Raw genomic sequence first — 23258 nt, 5'->3', positions numbered from 1 at the left:
TTTAATTCCGTCCGCAAATCTCTCATTTGTTTCAGTTACTTTTTTCGCATTGAGTATGCTACAAAACCATCTCACTTCCTTCAAACAACTGGTTCCTTCTGAAATCCCCCCAACTCTAAAAACTGAAATCTGGTTTACTTCAAGGTTTAGATAAACTTTCTCCATCTATATTTTGTCCTTTTGTCCTTTGAAAGATTCTGTTACGCGCCGGTCGCTGTGGCCGACCGGTTCTAGGCGCTTCAGTCCGGAACGGCGCTGCTGCTACGGTCGCAGGTTCCAATCCTGCCTTGGGCATGGATGTGTGGACGGTTAGTTAGGTTTAAGTAGTTCTCAGTCTAGGGCACTGATGACTTAAGTCTTATAGTGCTTAGAGCCATTTGAACCATTTTGACTCCGTTCCAATCAACAGTTTCTAAAGGTTTTTTGAAAACTAAAACTGTTCTAATTCCAAGTTTTCCTTTTGGAATCTATTTTTAAAATAACGTAGCCTCAGTATAGTCTCGCATGTTCCTGTATTTCTCTGGAATCCAAACAGTTCTTTCCGGAGATCAGCTTATAATTGCATACTTCTGTAAATAATTCGTGTTAGTATTTTTGCAACCCTTACATATTAGTATAATGTCTCGGTAATATTCACATCCATCAGCCCTGCCTTCTATGGTTCTGAAAATATTATATCCTTCTTGAAATCTGTGGGTGTTTCACCCGTTTTGTATATCTTGAAAACTAAGTGGATTTGTCACGGCTGATTATCGCATAGATTCTAACAATTCTTTTTATCCACTGGCGTCATTGTTGCTTTTGTGACTGCATTATTTTCGTAAAATAAAAACTAATCAGCATTCAGCCTCAGGTCGTGATTTTTATTTCAATGCAAGATGCGTTTCGAGCCCTGTGGCTCATTTTCAGGTGCTTCATCAGTCTACATTATTTGTCAAATTTATGTTAATACTGAGCCTCTTAAGATTACTGCGGTATATTACTAAGTGAGACATCGTGAATACAGGCTTTACGAAATTAAGACATCATCGAAAAATTAATGGTTTTATGGCTGTGAAGTACAGTATGAGTAGACATATTTGCGTACATAATATATAAACTTTTAGACCTACAGAATATTGGCACACACAACTCTGTACATTCCTACCACCACTGGATGTTCCATTCTTTGCCTGATATTGGTGTGCCATGTGACTCTTGATATTTATACGGTTCCTCTTCTCTCCAACGTTATCTTTAATTTCCACAGAGAGGTATTTATCTTCTCCATACTAATGGATACTTTTACAGTTTTGTATTTCTCCTCTAGCCCTTCCTGTTTTGAAAATTTGTACTTTCTGTCAAACCTATTTGTTGTATCTCTATTCCCTCCTCCCTGCTTTAATTGCTATGTTCTGATATTTCTAGTTTCATCGATTAAATTCATCGTGTTCTGTGTAATCCAAGGACTTCTCTACCATCTATTCCTAGTTGTCGTCCTCAGCATTCACAATTACATCTCTCGAAGCTACTCATACGGCACCTATTTTATTCCTTTACCCCGTTTCAGCTAATATTCTATCTAATATCCGTCAATATTCTACTTAATTCTTCGTTTGAGAGTCTGTACCTCAAATGTTTTCAATTTTTAAAGGCGCAATCTCATACTTCATACATTTTTGTGATATCCATTAATTGATTGTACCGTCGATTCTCGGTAGAATATTTTATACATTACGAATGAAAAACACACGGCACTGGTGTAATATTGTACAATATTTATTATTTTACAAATTGGTTTTCGGCGATTACGCCATCAGTAGACAGAAAGTAAATGTGAAATTTGTGTGGGGTCAAAGATTATAAATCAGTACACTTACACAGTATCTCAGCTGGTTAATAAAGATGACAATTGTTAATGTTTGATTTAGTATAGCCTCATGCCAGCTCCCTTTAAATACAGCAGCTCTCGTCATAAGTTGATCATTGAGTTCGGTGGCATTCGCAGTAATAGCACTCGATTCCGTGATTACAGTACTGTAGTGAATCTATGCCCTAGATGCTGCAGCACAGTTTATGATCTAGACAAAGACATACTTAAGATGATAGCCTTCACCTGATGAACTTTGTGCTGTCCCCCACCTACTGTCTACTGATGGAGAAACTGGCTGCCTTCCAACAACACGTTGCACAGTGCTGCCAGTATGGTACTCCACTGTGACAGACAGCAACAGCTTCTCTTGGTATATCAACGCGTGGTGTCTGTTCTTTCGGACATGTCCGAAAGAATAAACACTACGCGGAATCAGCTGCTGCAATAAACGTATGTAATTTGAAGGTGGAGGGGGAGACAAGGAAGGAAAGGGAAGGAACTATTGACGGCAGCTGCATTGGGACTGTAGGCGGAATCAGCGGTGACAAGTGAAAATGTGTGCTGAACTGGAATTCGAACCTGAGTCGTCCTGCTTACTAGATATTTGCGTCAATCACTGCCGCATACAGACACAGTGCTTATTGCAGTTACGTGGACTATCACGGTTTGCCTCCCAGCGGATCAACATTCCTATCTAACGTCCCTATTCGCAATCCCTGGTCTGTGGTGTCTGTTCTTTTGGACATTTCCAAAGGAACAGACACCACGCAAAATCCACAGCTGTCACACATGTTATGTAAAATGAAGGGAGGGGGGGGGGGGAGAAAGGAAAGGAGAGGGAAGGAACTATTAATGTCAACTGCATGCGGAATCTGCAGTGATGAGTGAAAACGTGTGCTGGGATTCAAGCCTGGAATCTCCCGCTTACTAGGCAGTTGCATGAACAATTGCGCCTTTGAGCCACAGTGTTTATTGTTATTGCAAAGACTATCTTGGCATGCCGCTCAGACACCACGCATTCATATAATTAAGACACAAAGGAACTACAGACATTGGCTATGCGTTATTATTGAATGTAATCAATGGGAAAAGTTGAAAATTTGTGTCAGTTAGGATTCAAACGCGTGTCTCCTGCTTTCGGCAGACACTCAGAGCACTGAGCCATCCGGGCACAGATATCATTGCAGCTGCACGTGCTATCTAGCACGCCTCCCGTCAACCCCAAATTCTCTGATTACCCATACAGTTTTAATGTAGTGCCTCTTGCCCATTATCCTCCTTACTCGCAACGTTTCGCTGATTCCCGTTTGGGCCTTGTGTGGATCTCGCACTGATCGTGACTGGGCCAAATATCTCACGAAATGAGCGCCAAACGAAAAAACTACAAAGAACGAAACTTGTCTAGCTTGAAGGGGGAAACCAGATGGCGCTATGGTTGGCCCGCTAGATGGCGCTGCCATGGGTCAAACGGATATCAACTGTGTCTTTTTTTAAAAAATAGGAACCCCCATATTTTATTACATATTCGTGTAGTACGTAAAAAAATATGAATATTTTAGTTGGAACACTTTTCTCGCTTTTTGATAGATGGCGCTGTAATACTCACAAACATAAGGCTCACAATTTTAGACGAACAGTTGGTAACAGGTAGGTTTTTTTTAAAATTAAAATACAGAACGTAGGTACGTTTGAACATTTTATTTCGGTTGTTCCAATGTGATACATGTACCTTTGTGAACTTATCTTTTCTGAGAACGCATGCTGTTACAGCGTGATTACCTGTAAATAGCACATTAATGAAGTAAATGCTCAAAATTATGTCCGTCAACCTCAATGCATTTGGAAATACGTGTAACGACATTTCTCTCAACAGCGAGGAGTTTGCCTTCTGTAATGTTCGCACATGCATTGACAATGCGCTCACGCATGTTGTCAGGCGTTGTCGGTGGATCACGATAGCAAATATCCTTCAACTTAGATCCAGTGATCGTGCGGGCCATGGTATGGTGCTTCGACGACCAATCCACCTGTCATGAAATATGCTATTCAATACCGCTTCAACCGCACGCGAGCTATGTGCTGAACATCCATCATGTTGGAAGTATATCGCCATCCTGTCATGCAGTGAAATATGTTGTAGTAACATCTGTAGAACATTATGTAGGAAATCAGCATACATTGCACCATTTAGATTGCCACCGATAAAATGGGGGCCAATTATCCTTCCTCCTATAATGCCGCACCATACATTAGCCCGCCGAGGTCACTGATGTTCCACTTGTCGCAGCTATCGTAAATTTTCCGTTGCCCAATAGCGCATATTGTGCCGGTTTACGTTACCGCTGTTGGTGAATGACGCTTCGTCGCTAAATAGAACGCGTGCAAAAAATCTGTCATCGTCCCGTAATTTCGTTTGTGCCCAGTAGCATATCTGTACACGACGTACAAAGTCGTCGACATGCAATTCCTGGTGCATAGAAATATGGTTTGGGTGCAATCGATGTTGATGTAGCATTCTCAACACCGACGTTTTTGAGATTCCCGATTCTGGCGCAATTTGTCTGCTACTGATGTGCGGATTAGCCGCGACAGCAGCTAAAACACCTACTTGGGCATTATCATTTGTTGCAGGTCGTGGTTGACGTTTCACATATGGCTGAACACTTCCTGTTTCCTTAAATAACGTAACTATCCGGCGAACGGTCCGGACACTTGGATGATGTCGTCCAGGATACATAGCACACGCCCGTTGGGCATTTTGATAACAATAGCCATACATCAACACGATATCGAACTTTTCCGCAATTGGTAAACGGTCCATTTTAACACGGGTAATGTATCACGAAGCTAATACCGTCCGCACTGGCGGAATGTTGCGTGATACCACGTACTTATACGTTTGTGACTATTACAGCACCATCTATCACAAAGCGAAAAAAGTGGTCCAACTAAATATTCATATTTCTTTACGTACGACACGAATATGTAATAAAAAATGGGGGTTACTATTTAAAAAAACGCAGTTGATATCCGTTTGACCTTTGGCAGCGCCATCTAGCGGGCCAACCATAGCACCATCTGGTTTCCCCCTTCAAGCTAGAAGAGTTTCATTCTTTGTAGCTTTTCGTTTGATGCTTATTTCGTGAGATATTTGGCCCGGGCACTATCAGTGGACCACCCTATATATATATATATATATATATATATATATATATATATATATATATATATATATATATATATATAATGCACGGAAGTATGTTTTTTAACATTTTAACACAAACCTACGTTTTTTTAATGAAACCACGTTAGTTTTGTTAGCATATCTGAACATATAAACAAATACGTAATCAGTGCCGTTTGTTGCGTTGTAAAATGTTACTTACATCCGGAGATATTGTAATCTAAAGTTGACGCTCGAAATCTCCGACGTTCAGTTGCGTGTTGTAACAAACACGGGCCACAGTCGGCGAGCAGCATCTGCAGGGACATGGTTACGATGACGACCGTGTTAACGAGTGTGGCTGTAGTGCACTGTTGTGGTTTGGTCTAGCTGTCGCAGTGTCCGCATATAGCGGTTGCTGCTATTGTTATTCTGCATTCGTCTCCGCACGCAGACCAACTGTAGTACACCGTGTTACCAGACGTCTGTGATAGTGTAGTGTTGTAGGAACTGTGACCATGGTGTATTCGAACTCTGAAAAGGCGGAGATGATACTCATCTATGGCGAGTATCGACGAAATGCAGCTGAAGCCTGCAGGGTGTATACAGAACGGTACCCGGACAGGGAGCATCCAACGTGCCGCACATTGCAAAACATCTACCGCCAACTGTATGCAACAGGTAGGGTCGTAGCACGCAAACGGGTCCGTAACAGGCCCGTCACAGGAGAAGCGGGTGCAGCTGGTGTGTTAGCTGCTGTTGCCATGAACCCACACATGAGAACACGGGACATTGCGAGAGCCGGTGGACTGAGTCAAAGTAGTGCCATGCGCATAGTGCATCGTCACCGCTTTCACCCGTTTCATGTGTCGCTACATCAGCAATTACATGGTGATGCCTTTAATCATCGAGTGCAATTCTGTCAATGGGCATTAACAGAGAATGCGTTGCAGTTCTACCTGTTTACCGATGATGCGGGTTTCAAAAACCACGGGGCAGTGAATCTACGGAACATGCATTACTGGTCCGTGGACAATCCTCGCTGGCTCAGACAGGTAGAGCGACGGCGGCCGTGGACTGTAAATGTATGGTGCGGAATCATTGGCGACCACCTCATTGGTCCTCACTTCATTGCAGGGACCCAAACAGTTGCAACATGCATCGCGTTTCTACAGAATGACCTGCCAACGTTGCTCGAAAATGTCCCACTGGAAACGCGTCGACGTATGTGGTATCAGCATGATGGTGCACCTGCACGTTCCGCAATTAACACTAGGCTGACCCTTGACAGGATGTTCGACGGGCGTTTCATCGGACGTGGAGGACGCACAAATTGGCCAGCCCGTTCTCCTGATCTTACACCTCTGGACTTCTTTCTGTGGGGTACGTTAAAGGAGAATGTATACCGTGATGTGCCTACAACCCCAGAGGATATGAAACAACGTATTGTGACAGCCTGCGGCGACATTACACCAGATGTACTGCGGCGTGTACGACATTCATTACGCCAGAGATTGCAGTTGTGTGCAGCAAATGATGGCCACCACATTGAACATATATTGGCCTGACAAGTCGGGACACACTCTATTCCACTCCGTAATTGAAAACGTGTGTACGTGTACCTCACCCCTCACGGTAATGTACATGTGCGTCAGTGAAAAAGACCAATAAAAAGGTGTTAGCATGTGGACGTAATGTACTGTTTCAGTCTCTTCTGTACCTAAGGTCCATCACCGTTCCCTTTGGATCCCTACGTAATTCGGTGCTCTCCGATGCACACGATCGAACAGCGGAGGAGTGGTACTCAAGCGCCAACTTTAGGTTACAATATCTCCGGATGTAATTAACATTTTACAATGCAACAAAAGGCACTGATTACATATTTGTTTATATGTTCAGATGTGCTGACAAAACTAACGGGGTTCCATTTAAAAAAACGTAGGTTTGTGTTAAAAAACATACTTCCGTGCATTTTTTTATGGTTTGTATTAACCAATTACACTAGCCCCTCTCCTCACGTTCGGTCTGAGGAATCGGTTCGTCAGTATTTGATGTGGTTTACGAAATATATCCAGCGGTAATGTTAGGTGACTCACCCTGTATATGTGTGTGTGTGTGTGTGTGTGTGTGTGTGTGTGTGTGGTGTCCTTTCAGACCTGTCCAAAAGAACAGACTCCACATGTATTTACATAACACATTTGCTTTGAAGGGCTATGAAGCCACCCTCTCAGTGCAGATGCATAATAACATTCGACCTCCCCTCCCAAAGTGGCGAGCATGACTTACATGGGCGGGTACTGTGGCTGGGTGGTGCAAGGTGGGAAAGTAGATCGGCCAGGGAGGAGTGCCGAGATTGTCCACGCAATTCCGATAAATACTGTGTCTGGATGGCACTGTGGTTCACACAACTGCTTAGTCATCACGAGAGCCCACGTTTGAAACCTAATCAGGCACACATTTCCACTCAGCCCAGCTGATTCTGCATACAGTCCCAATTCAGCTGATATCAAAAATTCCTCCCCTTTCTCTTACTTCCTTCCCTTCCACCTTCAATTCATATAATATTGTCGCTTATGCTACACGTTCCTTTTCAATCCTGAGGCTCGCCCAGGTGTTAAAACGTACCTGCGTTAGGGAGAAGATTAACCAACCATGTGATTACGACTCCAAGTAAATCTTGGATGAGTCATCAAAGGTCATCACAGAGTTCGGAGAGGGGCTGAGAGATACTCCAGCAGCCAGCACGAGAATCACTTCCTGCTGAGCAACGGCCAGCTGTGGCGCCAGCGTCACTGACTTCTTCAGCTGGGTGTGCACACACTGAAATGACTCAACAGATGGGAGCTAGAATCCAAAACACAGCTGCATTAGCAACAGCTGAGGCTGGAGTGGAAGAAGGACGATTTGTACAGATTGTGAATAAATGTCTGAAATCTAATAAAGTTTTACTAGCATCAAAGATACTTTACAGGTTCCCAACAGCTACGCTGACTTCAGGCAGAGGTGTCCCCGCTCGTGTGTCTGTAATACCGTCTTCTCGACCTGCTAAATGAACCTTAATACCGGGTACACTGGTAGGTACACGTCTTTCCACGACAACGGAACTCGGGTCGGCATGTCTGCAAATCTGGTTCTTAATTGGCAAGAGAAAAAACGAAGAAATGTGTCTGTATAAAGAAATATACAATTAATTTGATCCACCTAACAAGGAAAAATGTGATTAATGATTAAGTATAATGTAATTTCAGACATTCCAGTTTGAGATCAACACCTCCTTGCCACATGGGAATGAAAGTTAAGGTCATCGTAGTCTCTAAAGTAACGTTATACATATCCATGACATGTGTCCAACATCTTCAGATTTCAATGATAAACAAGTTTCACAAAATAACAAATACTAGCAGTATGATCATAATAAATAAATCTTATGTTATTCCATGGGATTCTTTCACCTGATCATCACCACCCACCTGTGGTAGTCAAAGGCTTACCTTTCCATGTTATAGTATATTTTTAAAACACTTCAATTTTCTTTATGTTTTGATCAGACTGAAAATGTAGTCCACCACCTTAATATCAATTTTTGATTCAATACATATAATTTTTCAGGTTTACAGTCTCCGTAGCACATGTCTTTCACACAGTCTTCTAGTAACAGATAAAGTACAAACCAGTAATCTGTCTCATAATGTTTTTATCTGAAATCAGGGCTGAAATGAATATTGTTCAGAAAATCTTTATTTATACACATGTTTTAGATGAAATTTACAACAAATTATCCATGGAGGTAGCACAATATCCTTATTCATGGAAAACATTTACCTTTAAAACATGGTGCAGATCGCGTGACATCTTGGTGCAGTGTATCTCCACTTCCACTGTATTCTGATGCGCTAGCTATTTTACCCAAAATGAACCATTGCGATCTGGAATAACCTATGAGTGAGTAAAGTGTTCTTATTCGATAATTTGTGAGACCTCACAAGCACCTGCTGTGTTATAGTGAATGATTTAACTGTCCTCTTATCCTTACCAGCACGAGAATCACTTCCTGTGTTTTGATGTAATCATCTGAATGTTTACCAAGGCCAACTTCACTACATAATTTCAAAGCAGAAGGTAAGAACAGTCTCATCAATCTTATCAACTGGACATTGATCCTTCATTGCAAGTACTGGCAATAGAAAAGTGAAATTGTAAGGTAATTCATTGATAACTTGTTGAAAGTTGTGAATATAAGAATCCCAAGATCAATGACAGTGATCAGACAGCATATTTACCGAACTTTCATAATCTGTTCTGAGGAGTTCGAAGCAGGGTGATACATTGTGATAAAAGTAGTTTTGACTTATCTCCATTGCAAAGGAGCCACAGGAGCTGCTGAAACTGTAGACCACTATCTGAAATGACTTTATCATCATGAAAATACTCGCAAAATCTCAAATGACAGAGGTACTAGTTGCTGTTCTGAGATGTTACAATGGCACATACTCTGACGTCAGTTCTACATCTGTAAAAATATAAGAGTCATCCTTAGCCTCTCTGTATACTGGAACGACAGCATCGACTGCAACAACTTCCTTTAACATCCAGGTAATAGTAGGAAACACTGGAGCATGACGAGACACCACCGGTGGCTTTGCCTCCATACAAATGAAGCTAAAACTTTACGGATTCTCTTCATGTTTATGAAGTAACATGGATCACAAAGTTTGTGATACCACTTCATAAGTGAAAATTGTGAATAACTCGAATGGGTATGCCAAATCCACTTCTTAACTAGATCACATGGTATACACGCAGCCCTGTGTGAATTGCCAAAATCATTTTGGTTCAAATGGTTCAAAAATGGTTCAAATGGCTCTGAGCACTATGGGACTTAACATCTGTGGTCATCAGTCCCCTAGAACTTAGAACTACTTAAACCTAACTTATCTAAGGACATCACACACATCCATGCCCGAGGCAAGATTCAAACCTGGGACCGTTACGGTCGCGCGGTTCCAGACTGTAGCGCCTAGAACCGCTCGGCCACCCCGGCCGGCTTACATTCGCATTTTGTGAGCACACAGCCCGCAAAAGCAACAGTTCTACAGCATGTAACATCATCTGCTTCGACTTCTTGAAAGGTTTCTGTTCCAAGACCAGTTTTAGCATTGTCTGAGCAAAGACAAAATTCCTTATTCAGGTCTGGATATGACAGGAAAGAAGCGTTAAGAAGAGACTGTTTCACAGTTTCAAATTCAGTTTGTTCTTGTGGTCAATAGATTCAAATTTAGTTTCCAATTTTTGAATTCCTTCTTTTAATGCTCTTACGCTAGTTTATTTCTGTATCTTACTTGCATTAATTTTTCACATCTGTTGAGGGTTCTTTTAATTTTTCGTTACTGATCTCTAACTTTTCTCTTAATTCCTCATTACTGACCCTTTTCTTTTAATTCTTAGGTAGTACTCTGTAACTGTCTTACTGATTTTTAGCACTAGGCTCTAATTTCTCATTTTGCGCTTTTATGCTAGTCCCTAATCATTCATCTAAATTGTTATTGTGTTTCCTCATAGCAATCTGCAACATGTCAAATCTTGTCAAGAATTTTTATGAACTGAAACGAGGTTCTGTGGTTCAACTTGAACGTTCAGTTTAGTGGGAAGTACAGAAATAGTTGAGAAGTCTTCGTGCCTGCTGATGGATTTAAGTAGAATTACCATTTAACTACCACATAAATCTCCACCAATTTATTTCCTAATACATGCACTAGAGCCTAGGTTTCGCACTCCTGTCTGCACTCCTATCCGTCCTGGTATTCCTTGTCTCGATTCTGCTTGTAAAATTCCTTCCCATTTTGTAATAAATATTGAAAAGAATAAGGCAATAAACAAACTGACCTAAGAATGTCTCATAATGTCACACACAAACGCAACAACTATGACTCAAACAACTGACAATAAAGAAACAATATTCTATTGCACCAGAAAAATAAACAAAAGTATCTAATATTGTTCTTCAAGAAACAACATTATGCTCCAGGACCAAGACTGAATTCAGACATGTCTAGAAAAAATCAAAGTGTCCAACAAACAAACAAAGAGAAGAATAGTATATCAGCAAAGCATTAATACTTAACACTATCAGTTTGTACTAGCAGAGAAATATATCAAAATCTTCAACAATCGAGACCCAACAGCTCAGCAGACCACAAAAATATTTCGTCGTTCAACGTGAACTTTCCTCAGCAAGTAAGTTAAACCAAATCGCTAAGACAATTCATTTTGGTGTACTTCTCACATTCAGTATGTGCAAAAGTGAATATAAACTTCAGTATAGAAGTTTCATACTCAACACCAACAAGCGGTGGCAGTAGGTGGGGGTGGGTGGTGGGGGGTTGGTGGTGGTGGTGGGGGGGGGTTGAAGGTAGGGATCATTTTCCAAACACTGCCAAACCTGCAATATCTCTCCGTTGCTCATCATAGTTCTGGAACTGACAATCAAAACTTCCTCTTTATATGAATGTGTGGTGTATGTTGATTTAGACAAACCGAAAGAAAAGACACCAATCGCAATCCGCAGCTGTGATACCTTACATGTAAATTGAAGGTGGAGAGGGGAAGAAAGGGAGGAGATCACTGCTGTCAGCTGCATGGAGACATTACGCGGAATCGGATGCGACGAGTGAAAATGTTGTCAGACTACTTACTAGGCAGATGCGGTAAGCACTGCGCCATCCGGGACGCTGCGTTATTGCATCTGCGCGGACTTTCTCTGCGCGCCCCTCGGCCGATCCGCATTCCCATCGAGCGGCACCTATCCGCAGTCGCTGTCCACTCCCTCCGTGTTCGCTACCCTGAGATTACCACAGGAGGTCGGACGTATTTGTGCATCCGCACAGAAGATAGTGGATGCATTGCCCAGCTAAGCGTATTGATTATGTGATTCCTGGGGGAATCTCAGGGTATCGAACATGGTGGAAGTGGACACCGATTGCGGACAGGGAATGTGAATCGGCCGAGAGGCGTGCCCATATAGTCCGCGCAGTTGCGATAACGCCGTGTCCCGGATGGCGCAGTGGTTAACGCACATGCCTAGTAAGCAAGAGGTCTCTGATTCGAATCCCCGATGCAGTTGACAGCAGTCATACCCTCCCTTTCCTTTCTTCCCCTCTTCACCTGCAATTTATATAAAGCTTCCTCCACCATTTCACTTAGAATGCTACCTGCCACAATAACCTAAAAGAACTGCAATAGTGAACCTTACTAAAAACATTCAGGTTACCGATTAATGACAGATATACTGCATAATCACATGAGTAATCTATATCACAGATACTGCAGGGATCACGGAAGGGATCGGTTGGTAGGACATGTTCTGAGGCATCGAGGGATCACCAATTTAGTACTGGAGGACAGCGTGGAGGGTAAAAATCGTAGAGGGAGACCAAGAGATGAATACACTAAACAGATTCAGAAGGATGTAGCCTGCAGTACGTACTGGGAGATGAAGCTTGCATGGAGAGCTGCATCAAACCAGTCTGAGGACTGAAGACCACAACAACAACAATAATACTGCACCAGTTAACTAGTAACGAAATTCTCACGCATATGGGAAACACACGAGAAATGCACGTTTGAACATAAATGGAGATACTAGCCAAGCCTGCAGGTTGCGTCGTTGTGTTTGTCCACGAACGACAACTGTGCAATATCCTCAAGACGTTACAAATGTCATTCGTGGTCACGAATGTGTTGTGTGTAATTGTAAGTGCATTATGTCAGAGCTACGTAGGCAAATTGTTGGTGGTAATATGGTGGTGCTGAAGGCATAAAACATGGACTCTGGAGCAACGGAAGAAATCTTTTATGCAGATGAGTCTTGTTTTACACTGTTTCCAACTTCTGGTCGAGTTTACGTTCCAAAAGTGAAACATGGCGGAGGTTTGGTGACGATTTGGCAGCCGTATCGTGGTATTCCATACACCCTACGACTACTCTGCAAAGTCACATTACTGCCAAGGACTATGTGATCATTTTGGCAGATAGTCTACCCTGTGGTGCAATCTTTGTTCCCCAATGGTGTTCCAAGAAGACAGGTCCTTTGGTCACACGGCTCGCATGATCCAGGACGAGGATGAATTGTCACATCTACCCTGAGCATCAGTCACCAGATGTCAATATTATTTAGCCATTATGGTCTACTTTACACAGACGGGTGAATGATCACTACTCACCTCCATCACTGTTACCTGAACTTGGTGCTCTTTTAGGAGGAATGGTAAAATCTCTCACTGAAAACCAAGACGACAATATTAAGAGTGGTAAAGTGTTGGGTTTTTCATGTTTTCGTATTTTTCCCATCCTTTGTAGGTTTCAGACCACAACATGCACTACTTCCACATCATTGTTTCAGGATATCAAATGAATAAAGAATAATTTGCAGAGAAAACGTCAATATTCAACACAGAATTTCACACAACACTCCTAACAGCAAGTTCCGTCCTTGCTTTCAAAGTTGAAAGAGTAAAGTAATATTCCAGTGCTGAATTAAATTGATATGCAGTTCACAACAGCGTAAAACGTCGTACATCAAGAGAGGCTTCAATATGTTGTTAATCTTCCTATTTACATCTACAACTTTCAATCTGAGCGTTCATGCAACATTATAGCTGTTATGTTATTCCAAATATATCGCTCTCCTCAAAAATGGTTCAAATGGCTCCGAGCACTATGGGACGTAACTGCAGTGCTCATCAGTCCCCTAGAACTTAGAACTACTTAAACCTAACTAACCTAAGGACATCACACACATCCATGCCCGAGGCAGGATTCGAACCTGCGACCGTAGCGGTCACGCGGCTCCAGACTGTAGCGCCTAGAACTGCACGGCCACTCCGGCCGGCCCCGCTCTCCTCTCTCTCTCTCTCTCTCTCTCTCTCTCTCTCTCTTTCTCTTTGTGCATGTGTGCGTGCGTGTGAATGTGTTTTTTGTGGTTTATGTGTGCTCATTAGCTAGATTATCAGCACGTGGTATAAAAAGATGAAGAGCAAGTCTTACTCAAACACACTGACTCTCTTTCAACCTCACTCACGGTCAGCTACAAAATAACAGTAGCTCACAACCTTTAAGATAGCGTAAAAGTGAGCTGATGTTCTGGAACCGAAAAGTAAACAACAAGCAATATAAGACGAAAGTTAAAATAATTACACAGCAAAATATGATCACTGGCAAAACACGTGGATGAGCCAGCCATCCTCATAATACATTAAAAAAATTTCTCGCGCAAAGTTTAGGAAACAAGTCGGACATTTCCCAAAACCATAAATCTTTGTAGCTGGAGAACGCTGTCCTGGATGCACTGGATTTGTTTATATGCTGCGTACAAGTATTGTAGAGAGTGAAGAACACCCAGAATTTCGGAACAGACGAGGAATTTGCAGTCACAACACAACTCATCTGCACCCATGCCCTCGAGATGCTGTATAATTCGGAGTCAAATATAATTTTTGAGGTAACCGGATCTCGAGGATGCGATCATGGAAAACAACGAAGGAACAAATGGAGTACCCCTGTTTAGACCCATGCGTGAATACAGCAATACAGTTGTGATGCTCATTTTAAATGTAAAATATTGTATGAAAACATACACAACTGTGTAACTAGCCCTGATCAGCACTAAATCTAAACTTACTCTATGCCTCTGCAGTAACCAAGATAGCAGTCAATGAAAATCCTGGATTTGGGTCTGTATTGGCTAATGACTCAAGTACATGTTCCACGTGGATCCCGCATGGCCTTATTGTTCGTGGACAACTGGAACAAAGACGTTAAACAGTTGGCAACAGTATAGTATGCTGGTGTAGTGGGAGCAGTGAGGATCTTTTATGCTTGATGCACATTGAGCTACTGCCGCCAGATGGTGAGTGGCGGTTCCCCAGCCTCAGCACAGAGCCTGTCTACGGGGCTAGTCCTGTAAGCACCCGTGGCCAGCATAATCCCGTCTTGGTGGAACCGCCGATACGTATACCACACACACACACACACACACACACACACACACACACACACACACACACACACACACACACACACACACGCACGCGCGCGCGCGGTCCAGCTGTGACGTCACGAAAGGCCTGTAACACTAGAGTAGACGCACTCTGTCCTCTCCTCAAGGTGGCGACGGCTGTCTAAGATATTCAGTACTTTCTGGGTCTTAGCCTTCAGGTCCTTTAGGTGTCGTAACCACGACAGTTCGGAGGTCAAAAATCTCACCAAATCTTTAAAATACAAAATGTTATCCCTCATATGCAGCCCACTCTTCCAGCCTCTTCACAGTAAGTTTCAACTCCCGAGTCACTGTTGCAGTGGCGCAGGAGGAAGAGACAACAGCAAAATCGTCTACAAATAAGGAGCACTGTACAGGACTCCTCACTGCAGACGTTGCGCTGTTTACGGCTACGGCAAAGCGGTAACACTTAAATCACTTCCCTACTGAACACCATTCTTTTGCTCAAAACTATTCGACAGCACATCATCAGCTAGGTGCCGAAAAAGTGCATAGATAAGAAGGAACTGGTGAATATGTTGATGTGGTCACGAAAGACACATTGGTGGAGTTTTCCTAGAATACTGTGTCCCCAAGTAGTCTCGTACGCCATTCTGACGTCAAAGAATGTATCTTCACAATGTGGGGTCAAGTTGATAGTAGTGGATCGACATTTCCTAAATCCATAGTAACAGCGACTAAGGAGCTGCTTGGCCTCCGATTGACCGTTCGCTCCATGGATTTCTTACATAGATCGTTAAGGAGACCACTGGGACACGTCTGGCGTTTGGTTTGAAAAGAGTTTCCAAGTTTGTCAGCAGCTCCCGTCCAGGCAGCAGCACTTCAGAGCACAGCGTTTCGTTAGTGGGTTCTGTGATTTTAATCACAGTTTATTCTAAGGTTTTTCCGTCTTTAGGATGGAAAGAGTCTGTGACTGTTGTGTTCGGATGCGAGCTGAGTTGATGACCCTTCGCTTGCATCTCCAGGTGGTGCTGGCTTCGATCATGCAGCTTGAGGCTGTTGCCATTGGCAGTTACTGGGGGGTCGGGGGGGGGGGGGGCAGATGTGCATATCTGGGGTATATCCAGCATGTCCCGCCTGTTCCCCAATTGGTTCACTACTGTGACCAGCCATGGTGCTGCCCACACTGATGATGACTCCTCACTAGTGGTTGAGTGAAACATTGTTTCAAGTTGTGGAATGCAGCGAAAGGCCGATCTGAGGGCCTCCATAGTTTTTCTGTGGCTGTCAAAGACCTTGAGTCAGGTACAATGGTTTGTCCTGTTCCAGAGGAAGCCTTTCGGTCCACAAGATCTGGGCATTCATAGAGGGTAGATTTATTGGTAGTTGGGAACTTCAGTCTCAATTGTGTAGTGGGACAACTTAGAAATATGGCCGCCAAGAAGGTGAAGAAATCCATTGTGCACTCTGTGTGCATAGTGGTAGGAGTTATTCCAGATGTGGAACGAGTGCTTCCAGATGACATGAAGAACATACAGGGTGTTTCAAAAATGACCGGTATATTTGAAACGGCAATAAAAACTAAACGAGCAGCGATAGAAATACACCGTTTGTTGCAATATGCTTCGGACAACAGTACATTTTCAGGCAGACAAACTTTCGAAATTACAGTAGTTACAATTTTCAACAACAGATGGCGCTGCAAGTGATGTGAAAGATATAGAAGACAACGCAGTCTGTGGGTGCGCCATTCTGTACGTCGCCTTTCTGCTGTAAGCGTGTGCTGTTCACAACGTGCAAGTGTGCTGTAGACAACATCGTTTATTCCTTAGAACAGAGGATTTTTCTGGTGTTGGAATTCCACCGCCTAGAACACAGTGTTGTTGCAACAAGACGAAGTTTTCAACGGAGGTTTAATGTAACCAAAGGACCGAAAAGCGATTCAATAAAGGATCTGTTTGAAAAATTTCAACGGACTGGGAACGTGACGGATGAACGTGCTGGAAAGGTAGGGCGACCGCGTATGGCAACCACAGAGGGCAATGCACAGCTAGTGCAGCAGGTGATCCAACAGCGGCCTCGGGTTTCCGTTCGCCGTGTTGCAGCTGCGGTCCAAATGACGCCAACGTCCACGTATCGTCTCATGCGCCAGAGTTTACACCTCTATCCATACAAAATTCAAATGCGGCAACCCCTCAGCGCCGCTACCATTGCTGCACGAGAGACATTCGCTAACGATATAGTGCACAGGATTGATGATGGCGATATGCATGTGGGCAGCATTTGGTTTACTGACGAAGCTTATTTTTACCTGGACGGCTTCGTCAATAAACAGAACTGGCGCATATGGGGAACCGAAAAGCCCCATGTTGCAGTCCCATCGTCCCTGCATCCTCAAAAAGTACTGGTCTGGGCCGCCATTTCTTCCAAAGGAATCATTGGCCCATTTTTCAGATCCGAAACGATTACTGCATCACGCTATCTGGACATTCTTCGTGAATTTGTGGCGGTACAAACTGCCTTAGACGACACTGCGAACACCTCGTGGTTTATGCGAGATGGTGCCCGGCCACATCGCACGGCCGACGTCTTTAATTTCCTGAATGAATATTTCGATGATCGTGTGATTGCTTTGGGCTATCCGAAACATACAGGAGGTGGCGTGGATTGGCCTCCCTATTCGCCAGACATGAACCCCTGTGACTTCTTTCTGTGGGGACACTTGAAAGATCAGGTGTACCGCCAGAATCCAGAAGCAATTGAACAGCTAAAGCAGTACATCTCATCTGCATGTGAAGCCATTCCGCCAGACACGTTGTCAAAGGTTTCGGGTAATTTCATTCAGAGACTACGCCATATTATTGCTACGCATGGTGGATATGTGGAAAATATCGTACTATAGAGTTTCCCAGACCGCAGCGCTATCTGTTGTTGAAAATTGTAACTACTGTAATTTCGAAAGTTTGTTTGCCTGAAACTGTACTGTTGTCCCAAGCATATTGCAACAAATGGTGTATTTCTATCGCTGCTTGTTTAGTTTTTATTGCCGTTTCAAATATACTGGTCATTTTTGAAACACCCTGTAGGATGCAGCCAATTGCAAGTGTTTGAGCATGTCGGTACTAGCGATGTATGTCACTTTGGATCAGAATTGTTTCTCTCTGGTTTTGGTTAGCTAATTGAAGTGGTAAAGACGATAGCCTTACTTACAGGATGAAGAGACAGCTCACCATCTGTATCATAGTCGACACGACCAACTGTGGACTTTTGGAACAAACTCGACTGGAGCTTCTTAAACAGAGACTCAGGCAACGCACGCGGGGTGCAGGCTAAGATGTCTATTTGTGGCATCGTAACCAGGGTTGATCGCGGTCCTCTGGTTTGGAGCAGAGTGGAAGGTCTGAACCAGAAACAGGCGGATCTGCGACAACGTCGGATGTGATTTTCTCGACCTCCACTCTTGGGTACAGAACTGTAGGATTCCCCATAATAGGTCAGACGTGCACTACACGCAGGAAGCAACTACTAGAGTAGCGGAGTACGTGTCGTGTACACATGGGGCTTTTCTAGTTTAGAGAAACCCTCCCTTGGGATCACTGAGGAATTGCCTGACAGATCAGCCACAATGTCCTCAGAGAACGTTCGTCGTCGCAGACCAGAGATAGGAAAGTTTAATATTAGTCTAGTAAACTGGGAGCATCCAAGGAATAGTCCCAGAATTAGTGTCGCTTACTGAAGGTTATAATGCACAGATAGTATTAGGAACAGAAAGCTGGTTGAAACCAGACGTTAATGACAACGAAATCCTAAGTTCAGGTAGGAATACTTATCGTGAGAATACGTTAGTCGGGAATTCGATAAAATCCAGCGAGATTATCACAGATTCCGATTGTTAATTAATCTAGGTTAAGTTAAGTATAGATTATTCAGATAGTGAAGGCAGACGAAAATTTAAATGTTATGGGTGACTGGAATTCGGTAGTAGGAAAAGGGAGAGAAGGAAACGTAGTAGGTGAATATGGACTGGCGGGAAGAAATGAAAGAGGAAGCCGCCTGGTAGAAGTTTGCACAGAGCACAACTTAATCATAGTTAACACTTGGTTCAAGATTCATAAAAGAAGGCTGTATACATGAAAGAACCCTGGAGATACTGACAGGTTTCAGATAGATTATATAATGGTACGACAGAGATTTAGGAACCACGTTTTAAATTGTAAGACATTTCCAGGGGCAGATATGGACTCTGACCACAAACTATTGGTTATGAACTGTAGATTAAAACTGAAGGAACTCAAAAAAGGTGGGAATTTAAGGAGATGGGACGTGGATAAACTGACTAAACCAGAAGTTGTACAGAGTTTCAGGGAGAGCATAAGGGAACAACTGACACGAATGGGGGAAAGAAATGCAGTAGGAGAAGAATGGGTAGCTTTGAGGGATGAAATACTGAAGGCAGCAGAGGATAAAGTAGGTAAAAAGACGAGGCTACTAGAAATCCTTGGGTAACAGAAAAAATATTGAACTTAATTGATGAAAGGAGAAAATATAAGAATGCAGTAAATGAAACAGGCAAAAAGGAATACAAACGTCTCAAAAATGAGATCGACAGGAAGTGCAAAATGGCTAAGCAGGGATGGCTAGAGGACAAATGTAAGGATGTAGAGGCTTATCTCACCAGGGGTAAGATAGATACTGCCTGCAGGAAAATTAAAGAGACCTTTGGAGAAAGGAGAACCACTTGCATGAATATCAAGAGCTCAGATGGAAACCCAGTTCTAAGCAAAGAAGGGAAAGCTAAAAGGTGAAAGGAGTATATAGAGGGTCTATACAAGGGCGATGTACTTGAGGACAATATTATGGAAATGGAAGAGGATGTAGATGAAGATGAAGATGAAGATGAAAGGGGAGATATGATATTGCGTGAAGAGTTTGGCGAAGTACTGAAAGACCTAAGTCGAAACAAGGCCCCGGGAGTAGACAACATTCCATTAGAACTACTGACAGCCTTGGGAGAGCCAGTCCTGACAAAACTCTACCATCTGGTAAGCAAGATATATGAGACAGGCGAAATACCCTCAGACTTCATGAAGAATATAATAATTCCAATCCCAAAGAAAGCAGGTGTTGACAGATGCGAAAATTACCGAACTCTCAGTTTAATAAGTCACGGCTGCAAAATACTAACGCGTATTCTTTACAGACGAATGGAAAAACTAGTAGAAGCGGACCTCGGGGAAGATCAGTTTGGATTCCGTAGAAATATTGCAATACGTGAGGCAATAGTGACCGTACGACTTACCTTAGAAGAGAGATTAAGGAAAGGCAAACTTAAGTTTCTAGCATTTGTAGACTTAGAGAAAGCTTTTGACAATGTTGACTGGAATACTCTCTTTCAAATTCTGAAGGTGGCAGGGCTAAAATACAGGGAGCGAAAGGCAATTTACAATTTGTACTGAAACCAGATGGCAGTTACAAGAGTCGAGGGACACGAAAGGGAAGCAGTGGTTGGGAAGGGAGTGAGACAGGGTTGTAGCCTCTCCCCGATGTTATTAAGTCTGTATATTGAGCAAGCAGTGAAGGAAACAAAAGAAAAGGTCGGAGTAGGTATTAAAATCCATAGAGAAGAAATAAAAACTTTGAGGTTATCCGATTATATTGTAATTCTGTCAGACAGCAAAGGACTTGGAAGAGCAGCTGAACGGAATGAATAGTGTCTTGAAAGGAGGATATAAGATGAACATCAACAAAAGCAAAACGAGGATAATGGAATGTAGTCGAATTAAGTCGGGTGATGCTGAGGGAATTAGATTAGGAAAGGAGACACTTAAAGTAGTAAAGGAGTTTTGCTATTTGGGGAGCAAAATAACTCACGATGGTCGAAGTAGAGAGGATATAAAATGTAGAGTGGCAATGGCAAGGAAAGCGTTTCTGAAGAAGAGAAATTTGTTAACATCGAGTATAGATTTAAGTGTAAGGAAGTCGTTTCTGAAAGTATTTGTGTGGAGTGTAGCCATGTATGGAAGTGAAACATGGACGATAAATGGTTTGGACAAGAAGAGAATAGAAGCTTTTGAAATGTGGTGCTAGAGAAGGATGCTGAAGATTAGATGGGTAGATCACATAACTAATGAGGAGGTATTGAATAGGATTGGGGAGAAGATGAGTTTGTGGCACAACTTGACGAGAAGATGGGACCGGTTGGTGGGCCATGTTCTGAGGCATCAAGGGATCACAAATTTAGTTTTGGAGGGCAGCGTGGAGGGTAAAAATCGTAGAGGGAGACCAAGAGATGAATACACTAAGCAGATTCAGAAAGATGTAGGTTGCAGTAGTTACTGGGAGATGAAGAAGCTTGCACAGGATAGAGTAGCATGGAGAGCTGCATCAAACCAGTCTCAGGACTGCAGACCACAACAACAAGTAAAGTATCAGAGAAAGGTAAAAAATGGTAATCGGATGCTTTTATAGATCGACTTGTTCAGGAGCTTTAATTGTAGAACACTTCAGACTGTACTTGCAGAATGTTAGTAATTTTTCTGATCATGACGTAATAGGAGATAACTTCAACTTGCCACGTATAGACTGAGAGTGTCATGCTATCCAAGCCGCTGCCAGAGCAGGGATTCGTATGACAGTGTTCTGGATGCGTTGTCTGAATATTACTTTTGAGCAGATAGTTAGAGAACCAACATGTGAGGGTAACGCCTTAGACCTCCTGGCAACAATCGGACATGAACTTATCGAATCAGTTAACGCAGAGGAAAGTTTCAGTCATCATAAGGCTGTGATAGCATCTATGACAACGGGCCTGACAAAGAATGTTAACAACTGTAGGAAGATATTTTTGCTTAGCAAAAGTAGCAGGATACAAATTTCAGAATATGTGAGCAGTCGGCATCAAATATTCGGTGATAAGGACGAAGATGTGAAAACAAATGGAAGGAATTCAAAGGAATCGTGAAATATGCCCTGGATAAGTATATTCCGATTAAGGTCTTAAGGTATGGGAAAGACCCACCATGGTGTAATAGCTGTGTTTGAAAACTGCTACGTAAACAAAGAGAACTTCATCTCAAATTGAAGAGAAGTAAAAACCTACCTGAGAAATAAAAGTTGAACGAAGCGAAAATGAGCCTAAGAAGAGCTACAAGCAAGCGTTCAATGACTTTGAAAGTAGAACGTTGTCAATCGCCTTGAGAAAAAGTCCTAAGAGGTTTTGGTCATATGTGGAATCAGTAAGTGGGTCAAAATCAACTATTCGTTCACTCAATGATCATACTGGCACCAAAACAGAAGACAACAAAGAGAAGGTTGAAATATTTTATTTGGTCTTCTGTTATTGTTCACCGCGGAAGATCGTAACACGATCCCTCCTTTCAATCGTCGGACGAACGTCGAAATGGCAGATACTGAGATAAATGATCGCGGAAAGAAAAACAACAACAATCGCTTAGCAGTGGAAAGGGGTCAGGACCAGATGACATACCTATAAGATTCCATAACGATTATGCGAAAGAACATACTCCCCATATAGGAGTAATTTAAAGTAGATCACTTGAACAACGAAGGGTTCCTAGCGACTGGAGGAAAGCGCAGGTCATTCCCGTTTTTAAGAAGGACCGTAGGACAAATGCACACAATTATAGACTTATATCGTTGACGTCACCTGTTGTACAACTATGGAAGATTTTTTACGCTTTAGAATTATGAAGTTCTTGGATAAGGAATATCTCCTCTATAAAAATTAATATGGATTCCGCAAACACAGATCCTGCGACACTCAGCTCGTTCTGTCCCTCCATGAGATCCACAGCGCTGTAGAAAATGGCGCGCAGGTTGGTGCCATGTTCATTGACTTCACGAAGGCATTTGTCACAGTCCCGAACTGTCTTTTAGTGAAAAAAATACGAGCTTATCGAGTATCGGAGCAGATTTGCGACTGAATTCAAGACTTTCTTGCAGAAACAACTAAACATGTCGCTCTTAACGGGACAAAATTGACAGACGTCAACGTAATTTCCGGAGTACCCCAAGGAAACGTCGTAGGACCGATACTGTTTTCAATATACACTGAAGCGCCAAAGAAACTGGTATGGGCATGAGTATTCAGAGATATGTAAACAGACAGAAAACGACTATACTGTCGACAACACCTAAATAAGACAACAAGTATCTGGCGCAGTTGTTAGATCGGTTGTTGTTAGATCGGTTATTGCTGCTACAATGTCATAGTCGGCTCAGGAGTGATG

Source organism: Schistocerca serialis, chromosome 1 (genome assembly GCF_023864345.2).
Source record: "Schistocerca serialis cubense isolate TAMUIC-IGC-003099 chromosome 1, iqSchSeri2.2, whole genome shotgun sequence".
Taxonomy (NCBI): Eukaryota; Metazoa; Arthropoda; class Insecta; order Orthoptera; family Acrididae; genus Schistocerca; species Schistocerca serialis.
This window is presented reverse-complemented; position numbering follows the sequence as displayed.